We start from the raw sequence: 18,135 nt of genomic DNA, 5'->3' as shown, positions 1-18,135 counted from the left end.
TTAGGATGAGCTAAATTACCTAAACAGAGTTCATAACTAACCAGTGACCTTAATTGATTATTTACACTCTTCCTTTTTATTTAATTGATCACTGGTTAGTTTTGAACTCACTTGGTTACTTAGATACTTCCCTAAAGTGGTAAACCCAGCCAACCCAGTTGGGTACTTTTACTTTGTACACCTCTACTTCTGTATCATTGTTGTGATATATTTGAGTCTAATATGCGTTGTTGACCTGGGGGATGCTGATGCCTGGCTAAATGCCAACACAGGCCTTTTCTGAGACTGGGTACAAGTCCTGACCCCTGAAAGATGAGGAAATAGAAGGTGCTGTGCAGACGCTCAGAGAGGCCTCAACTCTAGAAGAACAAAAAGCTCTCTCCCCATTCATGTTTTTGTTTAATAATTTTGAAGACACTGAAACGTTCATGGACTAAATGAACAAAAGAGGAATTAGTGTTCATTTTAAGCTTCTTGTTAATTATTTTTGTTGATAAGAATATCTATTAGCTGTCTTTTAACCATCAGCTAATGCTGGTTTCCGCACTACAAAAATGACAAGATCCAGAAAACACAATACAGTTTGAGACAAGAAACATCAGTTTTTCAGCAAGATTAAACAGGAAAGTGTTTTGGAAGTGTTCACTTGGCCATACAACATGGTAGGATGAAACCTACAGAATCTGGGCAAAGCTGAATTCACAGTTCATACATAAAGAATTTAGTTTTTTTCACTGTTGAAATGCAGTATTTTTAATATTTGATGGAGTGATTAAAAGTTTAATTGTCTAACTATTCCAGATACTGCCAGTCCAACCATAGAATGAAGAGTTTAATTCAGGTCTAAACATTGAGTGTCAGTGGATCGGCTAATAGGAGCCACTATATGTAGGGTGAGGTACTGTGACCTGTAACAATTCAGAAAAATAATGTCAGTCTGGATAACAAATTTCAAAATGGCCGAAACGATTGAATTAGCCTGAAAAGCTTCTGTACAGGCTTTCTATGCATGTTAGTTGTATTAAGAAATTAAACATTAATTATCAATGCTGAATGTGTTAAATAACAGACTAATGTTAGCTTGGCTGAATGTGTCAAGCTATCATTAGTCTTCGCGCCAACTCTTCCTCGATTGTCGTGCTCCTTCATGAAGTATATTTCTTAAGTGTCAATACAGCACTGCAAATATTCATGTGATCGAAACACCAGCAATGACCACTATGAACGTCAAGTTGAAAGTTACAATGACCACTATGAACTACAAGTTACAACAACCACTATGAACAACATGTTACAAAGACACCTGCAATGACCCCTGTTAACGACAAGTTACAAAGACACCAGTAACAACCACTCTTTACGATAAGTTACAAAGACATTGGCAACAAACACTTTGAAAGACAAGATTGCAAAGATACCAGTAACGACCATTATGAACGATTTTGTGAACGCCTGGACAAATACAGGCAAAAAGAATAAAAACAACATCAACTAGTGTTTGCTAAACAGCAAATGACAAAACACTAGACATACATTATGTTGGGCTTATATGGAACCCCATGAGCTGTAACTTCTTTTAGGGGTTTGGTGGTTAACTTGTTCATTAGTCAGGGATTATTATGAGGTTAATATTTTGTTTACATTTCAGTTAGATATGGTCTACAGTACATAGAGATGTATTGATTATTGTGGTGTTAATGGTTTCATATTAATTTGTCATATATATTAATTTGTCAAAATATAGTTGTATTTCTCCCTTCGGGAAAGAAGATACAAATCAATAACAAACTTCACCTTTAGTGAGTATAGAAAGGTAAACATAAAAAGACACCTGTCCACAGAAGCAATCATTTTATCAGATTCCAAACTCTCCACCATGGCCAAGACCAAAGAGCTGTCCAAGGATGTCAGGGACAAGATTGTAGACCAACACAAGGCTGAAATGGCCTACAAAACCATCCACAAGCAGCTTGGTGAGAAAGTGTCAACAGTTGGTGAGATTATTTGCAAATGCAAGAAACACAAAATAACTGTCAATCTTCATCAGTTGACCACAGTCACCAAGAAAACAATTGGTAACACACTACGCTGTGAAGGGCTGAAATCCTGCAGCACCTGCAAGGTCCCCCTGCTCAAAAAAGCACATGTACAGGCCCGTCTGAAGTTTGCCAATGAACATCTGAATGATTCAGATAGCTGGGTGAAAATGTTGTGGTCAGATGAGACCAAAATCGAGCTCTTTGGCATCAACTCAACTCGCTGTGTTTGGAGGAGGAGGAATGCTGCCTATGAGCCCAAGAACACCACCAAGTACTAAGTCATGTTTTGCAGAGGGGTCAAATACTTATTTCACTCATTAAAATGCAAATCAAGATTTTTTGTTGTTATTCTGTCTCTCACTGTTCAAATAAACCTACCATTAAAATTATAGACTGATCATTTGTTTGTCAGTGGGCAAAAGTACAAATCAGCCGGGGATCATATAATGTTTTCCCTCACTGTAAATATATAGTTTGAACCGTACACAGATACATGTGAAAACTAACAAATGTTGTCCATTGGACCTACCAGACACTGTGATGTTGACAGCATTACTGTACTGTCCTGATCCAGACTCACACCAGTACACTCCACTGTCCCCTGTGTCTGTGGAGGTGATGGTACATGTGGACCCTGTTATTGATCCCCAGTTAGGGGAACACCCTGACTCCACTCCTGTCTCTGTGTATCTCATCAGTCTCCATCCAGGAGAGTTCCCCTTCATATCACAGGTCAGTGAGAGAGACTTTGATGTAAAGTGTTGAGTTCTGTTGAGACTTATTCTGAGAGACACTGAATACTGCAGATCTGAACAAAGAGAGACAAGTTAAACTTTTATTTACATATAAGTGTTGCTTCAATTTGATTCAATATAGTTTCTGTAGTTACCTCCTGACCAGAGAAACTGAGGTTGACTGTAGGACCAGCAGGACTCAGAGTGTAAGACTCTTCAGTGATCCCATATCCAGATAGGGGCTCTACAGAGTAGGACTTGTCCAATAGAGAGGGTAACCCAGCTCTGTAGGGAACAGTCTTGTACCAGGAGAACCTCCAGCCTGTAGACGACTCATTAACTTCACAACTCAGAGTCACTGAGTCTCGAGGGTTCAGCCATTGAGGAGACATACTTAGGACAGCCTTGGGTCAATCTGTAACTCAGTTATATGAGGGGAGTGGAGCCCCCTAGAGGGAATGTAACTCCGGTTATATGAGTGGAGCGGAGCCCCTAGAGGGAATGTAACTCCGGTTATATGAGTGGAGCGGAGCCCCCTAGAGGGAGTGTAACTCTGGTTATTTGAGTGGAGTGGAGCCACTAGAGGGAATGTAATTCTGGTTATATAAGTGGAGTGGAGCCCTTTAGACTTGTTGCCCTGCCTCCCCCGGCTTTTCTGCTGGCTGAAGAAATTGTTGGGAGGGGGTCTAACTGTCTAACTGGTAACTAACTGTTTTTGGGGGGAAAAAACTAATGTTTATGATAAGGTAAATATGGTGTAAATGGACTCAACAATAAAATAAAACTAGTTAATGGTATAATATTTATGAATAGTGAGTACTGGGTGGTTATTTGACACTAGAAGCCAGGCCTTTTTGACCCCCTGTAACCACCAGAGCTGAACGTCGTTTGACATCATTAGCATACGAATCATCCATATTAGCATGGACATTCTCCTCAGCAGCATCACCATCCAGCCAGAGCATCAGTTCATCTACTGGGTCGTCATCAAATTATAGAGAGTAGTCTAATAAAAATAAAATGCAGATTTTTTTTGTTTTATATGGTTAATGAATTTGAAAAATACAAGAATATGTTTGTATTGAAGGTCTCATCTTACTAAAAAAAGAATACATAGAAAAAGAAGAGGTCCAAAATGAATAGGTGGTGAACCAGTGGGGCTATCAGGTTCATTTCAATGCCAGTGCATAGTCTAGTCTCATAGATTACTGGCATATAGGATGTTTCTATAGGTGACATGAAAACGTTATTGAAAAACCGAGAGAAGCTATTAGAAAAAGACGAGGTCCAAATTTAATAGGCTGTGAACGGCGTGTCTTTGCAGGTCTCTCCCGTGGGTTGTAGAGGGGCTGTCGAGTTGATTTCAACGCCATTGCATAGCTGTAGTCTCCTAGATTATTGGCTTATACAATATTTCTATAGGTGACATGAATACGTTATCGAAAAACCGAGAGGAGCTATTAGAGATATCGTTGGAATTTCGTTTTGTGAATAATTATTTAGCCTAATACACTTGTAAAATATTAATCTTCAGTAAAATTAAGAAGAGAAAATTCAAAGAGAAACGATAGGATGTGTGGGCTATTCAGTTTCTCTTTCCCTCCTAAAATAATGTAGATTTTCAATTTAAATTTGATGAATTAGCCTACACAATAAGCTGAATCTCCTATTGGAAAACAGTAACACATGGTAAGTAGCCTATATAATTTGTATTATGTTTCAGTAAAAGCCTAATTACGTTTTCATTCATCTGGGAGTATCACACATTCATCCATTGACATCATGCATTCAGTGAGGGGTGATTAGCATCTGGGTACCATTTGGGTACCAATGCTAAGTGGCGTGGGCTGTTGGCGGATTTAGTATAAAAACAGGGTGAAAAAAACAGGTAGATCGTCTCTAAATCGTTTTCTGTTTGTAAGTTTAGAATTCTGACAACGGAACAATGTAATATACACCTATTTAGTAAAAGTCATAGAAGGAGGAGGCTGTAGCTTTCAAAATGGCAGTTGTATTTTAATTACAAACTCAAACGCTAATTGGCATAGGCATTTGACGGTTCTAGTGATTTAACACCATTTGACCCGCTAACATAGTGAGTGTAACCAAAATGTTAACATAACAGAAGGGCTAAAAAACAGGATTGTGATGGTCAGATGACTGGGTCAGAACATCTCCAAATCTGCAGCTCTTGTGGGAAGTCTGCAGTGGTCAGCACCTATCAAAAGTGGTCCAAGGAAGGAAAAGCGGTGAACCGGTGACAGAATCATGGGTGGCCAAGGCTCATTGATACACGTGGGGAGCAAAGGCTGGCCAACAGACGAGTTACTGTAGCTCAAATTGCTGAAGAGTTTAATGCTGGTACTGACAGAAAGGTGTCAGAACACACAGTGGATCGCAGTTTGTTGCGTATGGGGCTGCCTAACCCCAGACCAGTCAGGGGGCCCATGCTGACCCCTGTCCACTGCCGAAGGCACCTACAATGGGCATGTGAACATCAGAACTGGACCACAGAGCAATGGAAGAAGGTGGCCTGGTCTGATGAATCATGTTTTCTTTTACATCACGTGGATGGCCGGGAGCGTGTGCATTGCTAAAGTAACATCGACATGAATGGCAGGACCAAGCATTGTCCAAAGCATCATATCGCTTACCATGGCACCAGGATGCACTATGGGAAGAAAGCAAAATGAAAACATATTCAAACGAGATTGAATATCTGCACTCCAGAATCAATAAATATGGGGGAGAGTGTGTCCTTATGTTCCACTTGCAACAAAATAAAACAGCAGGTGATCTAAAACTGTGCAGATATAAGATGTAACCTATTTGAATGTACATTTTATGCTCTACTACAATTATAGCCTACCTTTCCACCTTCAAACTTTTATTTAAGAATTTGTTTCTGTTATACAGCTTTGATTTATTAATTCACATGTTGATAGTCACTCATCTACTTATCAAACTTCTTGAGTTGAATCTGGACATCCATCATATCACCTGACCCAGCAGAAACACCAGCAGTATCTGACAAATAATTAGAAAAGTAGGAGTTATTAATTATATGGTAAGATGTTAGCGCCACCTGCTGGACAAAAACGAGTGACAAAGGTGATTTATCTTCAGTCCAGAAGTAATGTCCAGTAGAAACTAACAACAACCCCACTCCTTGTAGGAATAATATAGAGGATCCAAGAACTACAACAGCAGACAACACAACATCAGACTCTGATTAAAGAAAGGGAAATAAAACAGAAATACTGTAGGTCTCTGCACAGACAAATAACTGAATGACCAGTTCAACTATTTTGAATGTGTTTTAGTTTCATTCATTCTCTTCTACTAAGAGGCCATAGACAGACCTGTGGAAACACCCCAACTTTAAAATGAAGTTAGTGCACCATGTTGTCTATGTCAATTATTACATGATATTATGTGAAATAACTGAGATGGTGGTTGATACTGAAGAATAAAGATACATGTTATACAGCTCCTGGACATGTTATCTATAGTTGATACTGAAGCATAAAGATACATGTTATACAGCTCCTGGACATGTTATCTATAGTTGATACTGAAGCATAAAGATACATGTTATACAGCTCCTGGACATGTTATCTATGGTTGATACTGAAGCATAAAGATACATGTTATACAGCTCCTGGACATGTTAACTATGGTTGATGCTGAAGAATAAAGATACATTTTATGCAGCTCCTGGACATGTTATCTATGGTTGATACTGAAGGATAAAGATACATTTTATACAGCTCCTGGACATGTTATCCTATGGAGATCCTGGTGTGACTCAACAACTCTACTGATGATTCCTATTACACTGTGAATGTAAGACTGGTGTACAGTAGATACGGAAAAGTCAATGCAAGCAAAATTAAATTTTTCAAAATTAATAATTTCAGGGTTAGATAGTTGTAGTCACTGTAGTCACTGAAATCATTTAAAGTAAAGAATGCAGAAGCAGTGTAATCTTGCTTAACCTTTTATATTGTTGAGCTAGTTAGCAAGCCATTCAATCGTTTACGCTGCTGACTGTGGATAGCTAGGGTAACATTAGCAGCAAGGATTAGCTAGCTAGCCCAATCCAAAAATCTAAAAATTAGCTAACTATGTACAGTAGCTTGATGTCTCAGTTTATTCAGAGATAGCCACCGCTTATTAAGTGTAATATAATAACACTAATCTTACAGTTTCTCACCTCCACTTTTCAAGTATTATCTGGTGAATAACATAACTATATCCTGCTTATTTAGATCATGGTGTGAGCAGATTTCAGCTAATAGAGACACGATTTTGTGAAAATGCCAAGCCTAGGTATGTCCTGACCGACCTGCTAACATTATTGTAGTAGTCACTTATAAGGTTGTAACTAACAAATACATCTAACAATGTATTTGTAAAATGCGGTGTAAAAATCTGTTGATTTTCTTTTGTATGGCTTCAAGTGATTATTCATTTGTTAATTTATTAGGTATGCTTTATGAATGACCAAATGTGTCTGTATTGATAATATGTACAGCAACATAACAAATGTATGTATATTTTATGAATGATCAAAGGGGTCACATTTTAGAGTTGTTAGATTCTGTCAATTTTTGATTCATGAACAAAATCTAATGCAACTGGTAGTCAGGGGAGAACCATCTTTATTTGCATGAGTCCAAGATGTTGATCTTCCATGGTTCTCCTATAATTATAAAGTTAACACAGTCTTTTATGCCTGGACACATAGGAGGCGTTCAGTGGTCATAGCCAATCATTACACAGTCCATTATCCTCCAATGAGACAAGTTTATCAAAATACCCTTGTATAGTATGTTACAACCTATGGTATATGGGCCTATTCATAGAGCCTACACTGGAAACAAAAGTTTGTTGGATATACATGAAAATACATATGTATGTATCGGTTGCACATATTTAATTTATGTTTACTCAGAATGATTTGCTTATAACCAATCAACCTATATATTATTTGTTAAACCAGCATGACATTTTATGTTAACTTAAGGCATTTATTTAATGTTAAGTATATTACATTATCCTATGCTAGAGCAACATGACTATTTTAATTCAAGGGAGTTATTTAATGTTAAGTATATTAGATTATCCAATGTTGAACCAGCATTACTTGTTTAGGTAATGTACATGCAGTGTTCTGTTGTATCAACCTATCCTGATCAAGTAAGTCTCACTGTATTCAGTTATAAGGCTTCAGCATTGACTGTTTATCCATTACACCATACAAGTACTTCAGTAGGCTGATTTTTCTTAAATACATTTTGCACATCCTACCTTATCTTTGAACTACCAGTACACCGCTATGTTTTAACAGAGGCATGAACAAAACATTTCTAGAAACAAACAACTCTATAGCTGTTTAGTGGATGGTTTTATTTTACGGTCAATTTTCCTGCTTACAATGAAATGCATTCACATGCAAATCACAGAGGTTTCTCCTCTGTAGCCAAAACTATTCAACCAATGTGTCATCTTCCTTAATGACAGTAAAATAAAACCATCCACTCTAGAATAATATTCGCTTGCTTTCACAAAACTATTTTAAAGTCAGAAAGTACAACACAACCAAAATCAACCCCAAATCTTAAATTGTGTGGGGGGGTTCATAATGTAACAGACAGACAGATCACTTTGCTTTCAGCAAAATAAACACCCACTATAGAATAATATTGGCTTGCTTTCCAAAACTTGCCTGTTTTCCGGATTACCCTTCCCTGTACCTTCGACCATCTGACCACCCGATACCAAACTCTTTATTGCCTGTCTAACCCCCTCTATTTTGGAACAGCTTCAGAAGTTTTTCAGATTGGACATTTAGCTGTAACAGAAATTGGAAAGGCATTAATGCGGAAGTTCCCATAAAGATTAGTGAGCTGAAGTTAAATTGAATGTTTGGTACAGTATCTGTATAATTCCACAACTGATTGTTTGATATTTAATCCCTTCATTTTATATAATGTTACAATAATGGTATGGCATTATGCATTCTTATGTACAGTGATTGAAAATCCAGGATCAACAGTACCAGGCCAATCTTCCTGTGAAAAGTATTTTGAAATTCTGTTTTAGGCTCAGTCAAAATAATTCAAACCATGAGCATTGTCTCCATAAAGTCTGTTGCACACTGCATGTGGAGCTGATGCACAAGTGTTTTTGGGTCTTTTTCTCTGCCATGCTTTGGACACTTCTGGTGGTTTAATCAGCCCCGCCCCCAGCACTATGTAATTTGCCCAGGAAATAGGTTTCACTGTATTGATCGTGCAGTATTAACATAATATTATGGATTTTGTAGGACCTTTATGTAGAATCACGAAACATATTATGACAACACTTCAGGTTAGTAAGTAACAGTTAACAACTGTCAGATTCAGGAAATGGTGGGGTAGAGGGGCGGGGCTTAGAAACAAGGAAAATGTTATTTCAAATGATTAGTTCGTGTTTTTCCTGCTTCTACGATGTTCTTTCATTGCACTTTAAAAGTGTTTCAAAAATGTGAGGCAAGGACGAAAAACTGATTCCCGACAGAAAAAAATCGTTAGCTATGCCTCACATACACAAGCAGCGTCCGCCTCGTGTGCAGTGTGCAAACACTCATTGATTAACATGGGAACCGATCCAAAGTGGATCCACCCCATGTCAGCTCCCTGTGCCGTGTGCAAACACTCATTGATTAACATGGGAACCGATCCAAAGTGGATCCACCCCATGTCAGCTCCGTGTGCAGTGTGCAACAGGATAAAAGCTTCCGCTACATTAACATCTTCAATACTAACATACATGCAATGAAAAAAACATAGCAAATTTTATAACATCACATACCTGGCTTGCTTCTAAGAGTGCTGGCCATTTCCATGTTCATCCTCACCACCTCTCTGTTGTTGTTGTTCTTAAAATCTGAAAGAAGAACCACTCTCATACTCTCAAGGCTCTCATCAGATTCTCCGGTAGGATATGGTGGGCAATAATTAACTTCAGACCGCCTTGGCTTTTTGATGGCAAAAGCAGCCCTTGATTTGCCCCCTGGTTTGTGCTTGACAGAGTTTATCATCACCTTGTGACACACCAGCTTTCTAAAGTGAGTGCAGTAGATTGCAAGTTTATTCTTCAAAATAGCTTTCCATCCAGCATATTCAGTGAGGGAGCCTTTCTCAGTCAGGCAGGGATGCTTTGAGATGAGGGCCTCTCCTACTGTGTTAAACTCTTTATCAGTGGCATAAACTTTGTACCGGACCATTTCTTGCACCAAACCCTCAAAAATATTTGAGTTGAGTTTAGGATCTGGAAAAAGCAACATACCATTTTCCTTGTGTGCTAAATTGCCACGCTTATTTTTCAACTCTGCATCATAGCAAAACTGAGGAACAGGGCCAAAATGTCCCAGAACCAGATTACCAATAGATAGGGATGAGGCTTTGTCAACAAACTGATTTTACCAGCAGCCTGGGGAGTTGAGGCTTCTGTCATGGAGACTACTCTGATGGTCGCTCTATCCACTACTTCATCCATTGAAGTGAGATTCATAAATTAATTTCCAGACAGTGCATCCATAAACTGAAGCCTAAAAATGGAGTCCAAGCCACAATGTCTTTGCACGTCATTAAAAAGCTCATTAACTGATCCAGGAAGTCCATTTTTAAATGTCAACCTTTGGCTGCTATTGTCACCCAGGATTATAAAAGATTCAGTTGTAAAAATGACGCATATTACTTTATGTTAAGACAATTTCTTTTTATGCAAAAAAACACTGACTATTCAGAAATTTTTGATTTAGCACTAGGTTTTATAATAAATAGTAACGTGGTCAAGAACTTGAGGGAATCGATGGTTAAATGGATATTTAAATAGACAAATTAACAATTTGTCAATCAAAAACTGAACTGATAAATATGTCACGCCAAAAAGTATTCGTCGGCCGAAAACAGAATGACAAATACAATAGTGAATTTTATCAGTTGTATTCCCGCTTTAAATATATTTTAACTGGTTAGAAAAAATATCAGGACTGGTTATAATCTAGGGCACAGAACAGGTAAAATAATGCAGTCATAAGCATAATTGCATAACAGAGTCATTCTTCATTTTATGTTCGGGGCACAACGACACTTATGTTGCCAAAATGCGCGCGTCCTAACAAGGCACTAAATGGCGCCGGGCACACAACGCAAAAAGTGTGATGCAGAATGCATGCATTTTGTTATATTTACATGGAAATATTCCTTTCGCATCTGTGTAAAATATTTTGGTGCTAGGTTTGTTAGTAAACTATGCTAACACTGTAACAATGTACACATGAGAGTGTAATATTTCCATGTAAATATAGCAAAATGCATGCACAATGCAACAATAGCAAGCATGTGAATAAAACACAGATCTATTTGGTCACAATAAACCGTGTACAACTACTTACCTTGTGTCTGACAGATCGCTGTGCTGGAGTAAATGTTCACGTCCAGTGTGCACAGAGGAAACCCACCACAAGGTGTTACGTGTTACGTCTTGGCACTGATTAGACTAAAGACCTTAAAACGTAATTAATTAACATTGAATTAAAAACAGGAGGTATGAATAAAGTTAATTCTGAGTAATGTTACTTTGGGGTATTTTCTACATTACCTATATTAGGTTGATTTAACTGAACTATGCAAACTGCTAAATTCATTGTTCAGAATAAATGTACCTCTATGAAGGCAAAGACTAAAGACCTCTTCAAACTACAAAAACATTCTCTGCACACTTTTTGGTAAACAGACCCTGGCTCACACATAACTTACTGTAGGCCTAAATATATTTGTTGGCTGCTACGTCGCATTTTTGCTAATTAACATTGTCCTGCCGCTCAAACTGTCAGAACACAAAGTTCAACTCAGTGGGGTAAAAACAGTGTAAAGGTATTGACATTTTCAAGTTTAAATTAACTTTACCTGAATCTTGGAGAAAGCTCCCCTTGCCTTCATTGAGTGGACGGAGGCAGCATTGATTGTGAAATTTGGCGAGACTGAATGGTTCAACTATAGTGTGCAAATGCCCTGGTTCTGAAAGTAACACATTTTAGTCAAAAAAGTTTTGTTTAAAAATATTTGAAGAATAGACAATATGGTTTAAGTTCCTGAATTTGACAAAAAACTATTCTGACAGTGAAACGTTACCTTATTTTGATAACATAAGAAACCTTTAATATTTAAATATTTAACTATGTTTGTTTCAAATGGTACTGCATAGTAGGAATGACCCATCTAGCTTGCTAGCTGTAAGTAACAAACAACAGGAAATTCAAATAAACCATGTTGTCTTATGGGGAGGACTCTAAATTTGTTGTCTTTGAAGCTATGGAAACATTTTGACACCTTGTCATATCATTATATTTGCAGATATGAACATCACTGAGAGACTTCCAACAGCTTTTATCAAAGAACAAATGCAAATATGCAGATAATTATTTGTAGCTCAATTGGCATAACATGGAGCCTGTGAAATGAAACTAGATATGGCTACATTTATATTTTCAGATCTCACTTGCCACATTGTCAGATTCACAGATAGCAGTTGCTTTGCAAATTGAAAAGAAAACCAAAGTATTCCAGTTGAGTGGGGTGGTTCCAACACCATGGTTGTTTTCCAGAAGTATTAAAAAAAGCCTCTGCTAAATTGCTAACATGTTAAATACAAAGAAGGTAGAGATAGGGAGATAGGAAATACCAGTGTGTGTTATTCAGTTTTTATTAGTCTTATGTACAGGACACTCAGAATATTCAAATACAGCAACAAAACTCTAACTTGTATATTCCTTTTCCTGAATCAAATACATTTTTCCCCTTTTAATCACACATTGCGGAGCATAATATCTACATTATTCATAAAGGAGGGCTGAACAATAGGAGGTTGAGTGGAAGTTGATGATGATGATGCACTTCTGTTTACTGTAAAAAAAACATTCAACTCATCTGGTGGCAACTGTTATACAGATATTTTATTCAATCAACTTAACAGAGCGTATTAATGAGTCAAAGATGAAACATTACAACATATTTATAACCACAGTACCAAGCAAAGAGTTGCTTTAGCGGTGGATAATGTCAATCATGATATAAGTACAAACCGTTAATATTTGTGTCATATTTCTCAAGTGATCTAAAACATGACAGGACTTTTATGCATTTTGAAGAAAAAGCCTATTAGGAGCTAAATAAGCCAGCTCACCAAAAAAAAAAAAAAACTTGGAATGCCAATCACAAATGGTTAAATCATGAAACTTAAAAGGCAACACTTTGGGTGTGTGAGTTTTCTCACACTTCTGTGTAGGACTGCATCCTACATGGAGAGTGTGTGGAAATATCACATCCATGTTCCCCACAAGGACCTGCAACAAATCAGCACATACTTAATAAGCAACTACTTATACATGCTGTAATATCAGACCATTAGTTTTATATACTTTAATAAAATGTTATAAAGTCTTACTGTAGTCTTTAAAGGGTCTTACTGGAGAATAGACTTGATTCTGATATTGGTGAGGATGTTAATTCTGTAGAAGAGGAACATAACTGTTATCTGCAGAATATTTTATAGTGGATGGTAAAATCAAGCAATGTGATCAGTCGAAATGTACTCTGAGCTCCGGTAAAAAAAAAAATCTCTTTTTACAGTGACACAAATTAACTGAAATATCTGAAACATCTGCATTGCCAGAGCAATATACAAACTTGATGCCCGCTGAGGAAAAAAAAATGTGAGGCATTATTTTCCCAGAGCAATTGATTTTTATTGAGTGTTTTAACAACTGTTGCTGTTAGCAGGACTTAAAGTGAAAATAATCCTGAGCCTGAAACCTTCTTTTAGGGTGGGTCGAACAATTACACAGTATTTCAATGTAATTCAATATGCATTCATTATAGTTAATTTGACTGGTAAAACAGCTTTTGTTTTGGATCAGTTTTGAATTCTTCCAACCACATTTTAAATTAAGGTGGTCAATGTAGATTACATATTTCCATAATAATATCTTACAATGAATCAATGTGGGGAAAAACAACTGCATATTAACAGCAAACACTTTCTTAGCGCTGCTGCCGTTCAGAATATATTTTGAACACGCTGCAGAATCAAGCACCCAACTCCCTCACCTTGTGGCACCAAGTGCTGAACGGCTTTCCATCTCCAACGTTTTCCTTTATCCATGCCCAGCGCCATTTGGTTTTAACCCCTTTCTCGATTAAAGCTGTATTTTTCGCCAGGTTTAATACATTCTGCCTCCATTTTCTTGCTGCGTTGCCGGGTTAACACACCGTACTCAAAGACCACAAATACCTGCCCGACTTTGCCTCTGATTGGCTATAACCCATTGGTAGGTGGAACTATTATGATTGGTTAAACCCAGTGGATCCAAAACAAATCCCATGTGGAGTTAAAAAAATAGTAATATGTCGTAAGTCCATCCCCAGGCCAGAATACTTTGAAAAGCTCTGTGTTACTCTCTCCTATGGAGAAATCTAAGGTTTCATGTTGAATGCTGCTGCTGACAATCAACATTTCCAGTTACCAAAAATGAAGATTTAGAGCCACATTTCTGCCTGTAACTCCAGAATTCCAAAATTCGATTTCTTCATCAACTTCTAAAATGGGAAGTGTTCCCAGGTCAGAACAATGACTGCTCAAAGGTAACCAAAATCCTGAAAACTAGCCTGATTTGTTTGTAACCATAAGTGTTTAGAAATGCATGGAATCAGTGTCTCTATAATTAGAATGTACACATCACTGTATGTGTGTGGTTGTGTGTGTCTGGGATCCATGTCTATGGGTATATATGGGGATCTGAAATCCCCACAACGATAGTAAAACCTGATAAATGGGTCACCACAGGGTTTTTGGGAGTTCCCTCATGGGGAAAGTTTCAGTCTTGGGTAAGGTGTAGGGAAACTGGGCTAGGTTGTTGTTCTGTCAGACAGTACAGTCAATTGTCATGCAGGTAATTTTGTGATCGGTTTAGCTCATGATGCTGCATGTAGGCAGCACTCTGTTCACACTTTCCCCATCTCTCTCTAACACATGATAGATCTACAAGCTGATCATTAATGCCAGATGCATCGAAGGCTCCATAGACAATGCTCAGGGGCATGTTTGCGCAAAAAGTTATTTTTACAGCTTCATCACAAATTGTATAGGAGTGTGTTTATTTGACAGCATGTTCGATTGTTTCTGATGCCTTGAATATAACTGGTTCATCTGAAGCCAGCTCCCATTAGTAAATAGGTGATTTGCTATTATCAATCAATGCTGACAATTATCAATCAATGCTGACAATTATGCCCCCACATGGAAGAGAAATGTCACAAGTCTTGAGAAGGAAAGTCATTTCTTTACACAAGAAAGTACAAGGCTACAAGACAATTAGTAAAGCATTGCTAATCAGTTGGAATACATTAGCAAAAGTTATTCAAAAATTCAAAAAGGATGGACTAGTAAAGCATTTGCCAGGGCCCATGTTGACATGAGTGAAGGATTTTGGAACTCTATATTTTGGTCAGATCAGATAAAGGTCAATATTTTTGGAACTGATGGCATCCAAACTATATGGTGTCACAAGGGTGAAGAGTGCAATGAAAACTACATGGTTCCCACAGTAAAGCATGGTACCCACAGTAAAGCATGGTACCCACAGTAAAGCATGGTACCCACAGTAAAGCATGGTACCAACAGTAAAGCATGGTACCAACAGTAAAACATGGTACCAACAGTAAAGCATGGTACCCACAGTAAAGCATGGTACTCACAGTAAAGCATGGTACCCACAGTAAAGCATGGTACCAACAGTAAAACATGGTACCAACAGTAAAGCATGGTACCCACAGTAAAGCATGGTACCCACAGTAAAGCATGGTACCCACAGTAAAACATGGTACTCACAGTAAAGCACGATACCCACAGTAAAGCATGGTACCAACAGTAAAACATGGTACTCACAGTAAAGCACGATACCCACAGTAAAGCATGGTACCAACAGTAAAACATGGTACTCACAGTAAAGCATGGTACCCACAGAAAAGCATGGTACACATAGTAAAGCATGGTACCAACAGTAAAACATGGTACTCACAGTAAAGCATGGTACCCACAGTAAAGCATGGTACACACAGTAAAGCATGGTACCCACAGTAAAGCATGGTACCCACAGTAAAGCATGGTACCAACAGTAAAACATGGTACCAACAGTAAAGCATGGTACCCACAGTAAAGCATGGTACTCACAGTAAAGCATGGTACCCACAGTAAAGCATGGTACCAACAGTAAAACATGGTACCAACAGTAAAGCATGGTACCCACAGTAAAGCATGGTACCCACAGTAAAGCATGGTACCCACAGTAAAACATGGTACTCACAGTAAAGCACGATACCCACAGTAAAGCATGGTACCAACAGTAAAACATGGTACTCACAGTAAAGCATGGTACCCACAGTAAAGCATGGTACACATAGTAAAGCATGGTACACATAGTAAAGCATGGTACCAACAGTAAAACATGGTACTCACAGTAAAGCATGGTACCCACAGTAAAGCATGGTACACACAGTAAAGCATGGTACCCACAGTAAAGCATGGTACCCACAGTAAAGCATGGTACCAACAGTAAAACATGGTACTCACAGTAAAGCACGATACCCACAGTAAAGCATGGTACCAACAGTAAAACATGGTACTCACAGTAAAGCACGATACCCACAGTAAAGCATGGTACTCACAGTAAAACATGGTACCCACAGTAAAGCATAGTACCCACAGTAAAGCATGGTACCCACAGTAAAGCATGATACCCACAGTAAAGCATGGTACCAACAGTAAAACATGGTACTCACAGTAAAACATGGTACCCACAGTAAAGCATAGTACCCACAGTAAAGCATGGTACCCACAGTAAAGCATGATACCCACAGTAAAGCATGGTACCAACAGTAAAACATGGTACCCACAGTAAAGCATGATACCCACAGTAAAGCAAGGTAAAGCAGGGCAGTGCCAGTGTTCTTCTGTGGGGTTGTATGAGTGCTCCAGATGTCGGTGTATTGCACTTCATTGAGGGCATCATGAATTCACAGATGTACTGAGAAATACTGAAAGAGAAGATGCTCCACACCCTGGGTCACTGTGCTCTCTGTCAACATGATAATGACTCATGACTCTGAAAGAGCTCATTCTCCAAGAATGGGAAAAAAGTGATGGGGCAGTATGTCATCAACTTGATCATTCCATGTGCAGAAGAGTCTGTGATGTCTTTAAAAATCATGGAGGCCATACAAAATATTATATTTGGTAGAATTCATTGTAGGATGTACTCATTTTTGCAACACCTCATTTGAATAAAATCTTGTAAGGTGTTCTCCCTATGTGTTGCCCTGTTCCGTTCCTGATTTTACCATGTTTTTTCTTCCTAGTGTTGTTCCTGAACACAGCTCACCTCCTGTGTCCCGTCACATTTAGTGGTTGCACCAGTTTATTCACACCTGCCCTCATTAGCACAGTATTTAGTTTAGGCCATTTGTGTTAGTTCTTTGAGAGGTATTGTTTTGTTTATCGATTCTAGTGAGCCTGTTTTTGGGTTTGCATTTAGTATCGCTATAGCCTTCTTTGTGACGACCCTTCTTGATAGTTTTTTCTCGCCTTCGATTTAGCCTGTCCCTTCTGTACCGTCGCCAGTGATCTGACCTTCTGCCTGTTTTGGAATACGCCTTTTGCCTAACATCACAATGATACCAAGTCACAACACACTACTACTAACATCACAATGATACCAAGTCACAACACACTACTACTAACATCACAATGATACCAAGTAACTACACACTACTACTAACATCAATATGATACCAAGTAACAAAACACTACTACTAACATCACTATGATAGTAACAACACACTACTGCTAACATCACTATGATACCACTATAAAAACATCACTATTAACCTGTACAGGATTATACAACACACAGAAGTAACTCACCAATCACAGTGATACTGACAAGTTGACTGATGGAGGTAGATTTGGGTCTGGAGTCTCTCTCTCCCTGACACCAGTAGAGACCCTGGTCAGACTCAGCAGCTCTACTGATGGTGAGGGTGTCTCCTGTTACAGTGTGTCTGTCAGACTGGGATACTACAGTATCATTACTGTCTTTGTACCACTTATATCTCCAGTCACTGTAGGACCCAACTGAACAGGTCAGAGTGACTGTCTCTCCAGGATACACTGGGTTTGGCTTTACCAACAGTGTAGCTTTAATCATAGCTGTGAAAACAGAGACACATAACATAATGGCATGTTTATTAATGACA

General features: G+C 38.3%; 1 protein-coding gene and 2 long non-coding RNA genes across 3 annotated transcripts in view; all 3 read right to left on the bottom strand.

Moving 5' to 3' along the window:
- Positions 1 to 18,135, bottom strand: part of LOC105010062 (serine/threonine-protein kinase Nek4-like) — a 717,288-nt gene that overhangs the window by 436,803 nt on the left and 262,350 nt on the right. The window lies entirely within an intron of this gene.
- LOC117593942 lies at positions 8,438 to 11,316 on the bottom strand. The gene is made up of 3 exons (XR_004575412.1): positions 11,220 to 11,316; positions 9,632 to 9,706; positions 8,438 to 8,630 (listed from the first exon to the last, which is right to left on the bottom strand). It is a non-coding gene; the product is annotated as an uncharacterized LOC117593942 (long non-coding RNA).
- On the bottom strand, positions 12,543 to 14,131 carry LOC117593937. The gene is made up of 3 exons (XR_004575399.1): positions 13,933 to 14,131; positions 13,271 to 13,334; positions 12,543 to 13,169 (listed from the first exon to the last, which is right to left on the bottom strand). It is a non-coding gene; the product is annotated as an uncharacterized LOC117593937 (long non-coding RNA).

This window comes from Esox lucius, chromosome 24, assembly GCF_011004845.1.
Source record: "Esox lucius isolate fEsoLuc1 chromosome 24, fEsoLuc1.pri, whole genome shotgun sequence".
Lineage (NCBI taxonomy): Eukaryota > Metazoa > Chordata > Actinopteri > Esociformes > Esocidae > Esox > Esox lucius.
This window is presented reverse-complemented; position numbering and strand designations above follow the sequence as displayed.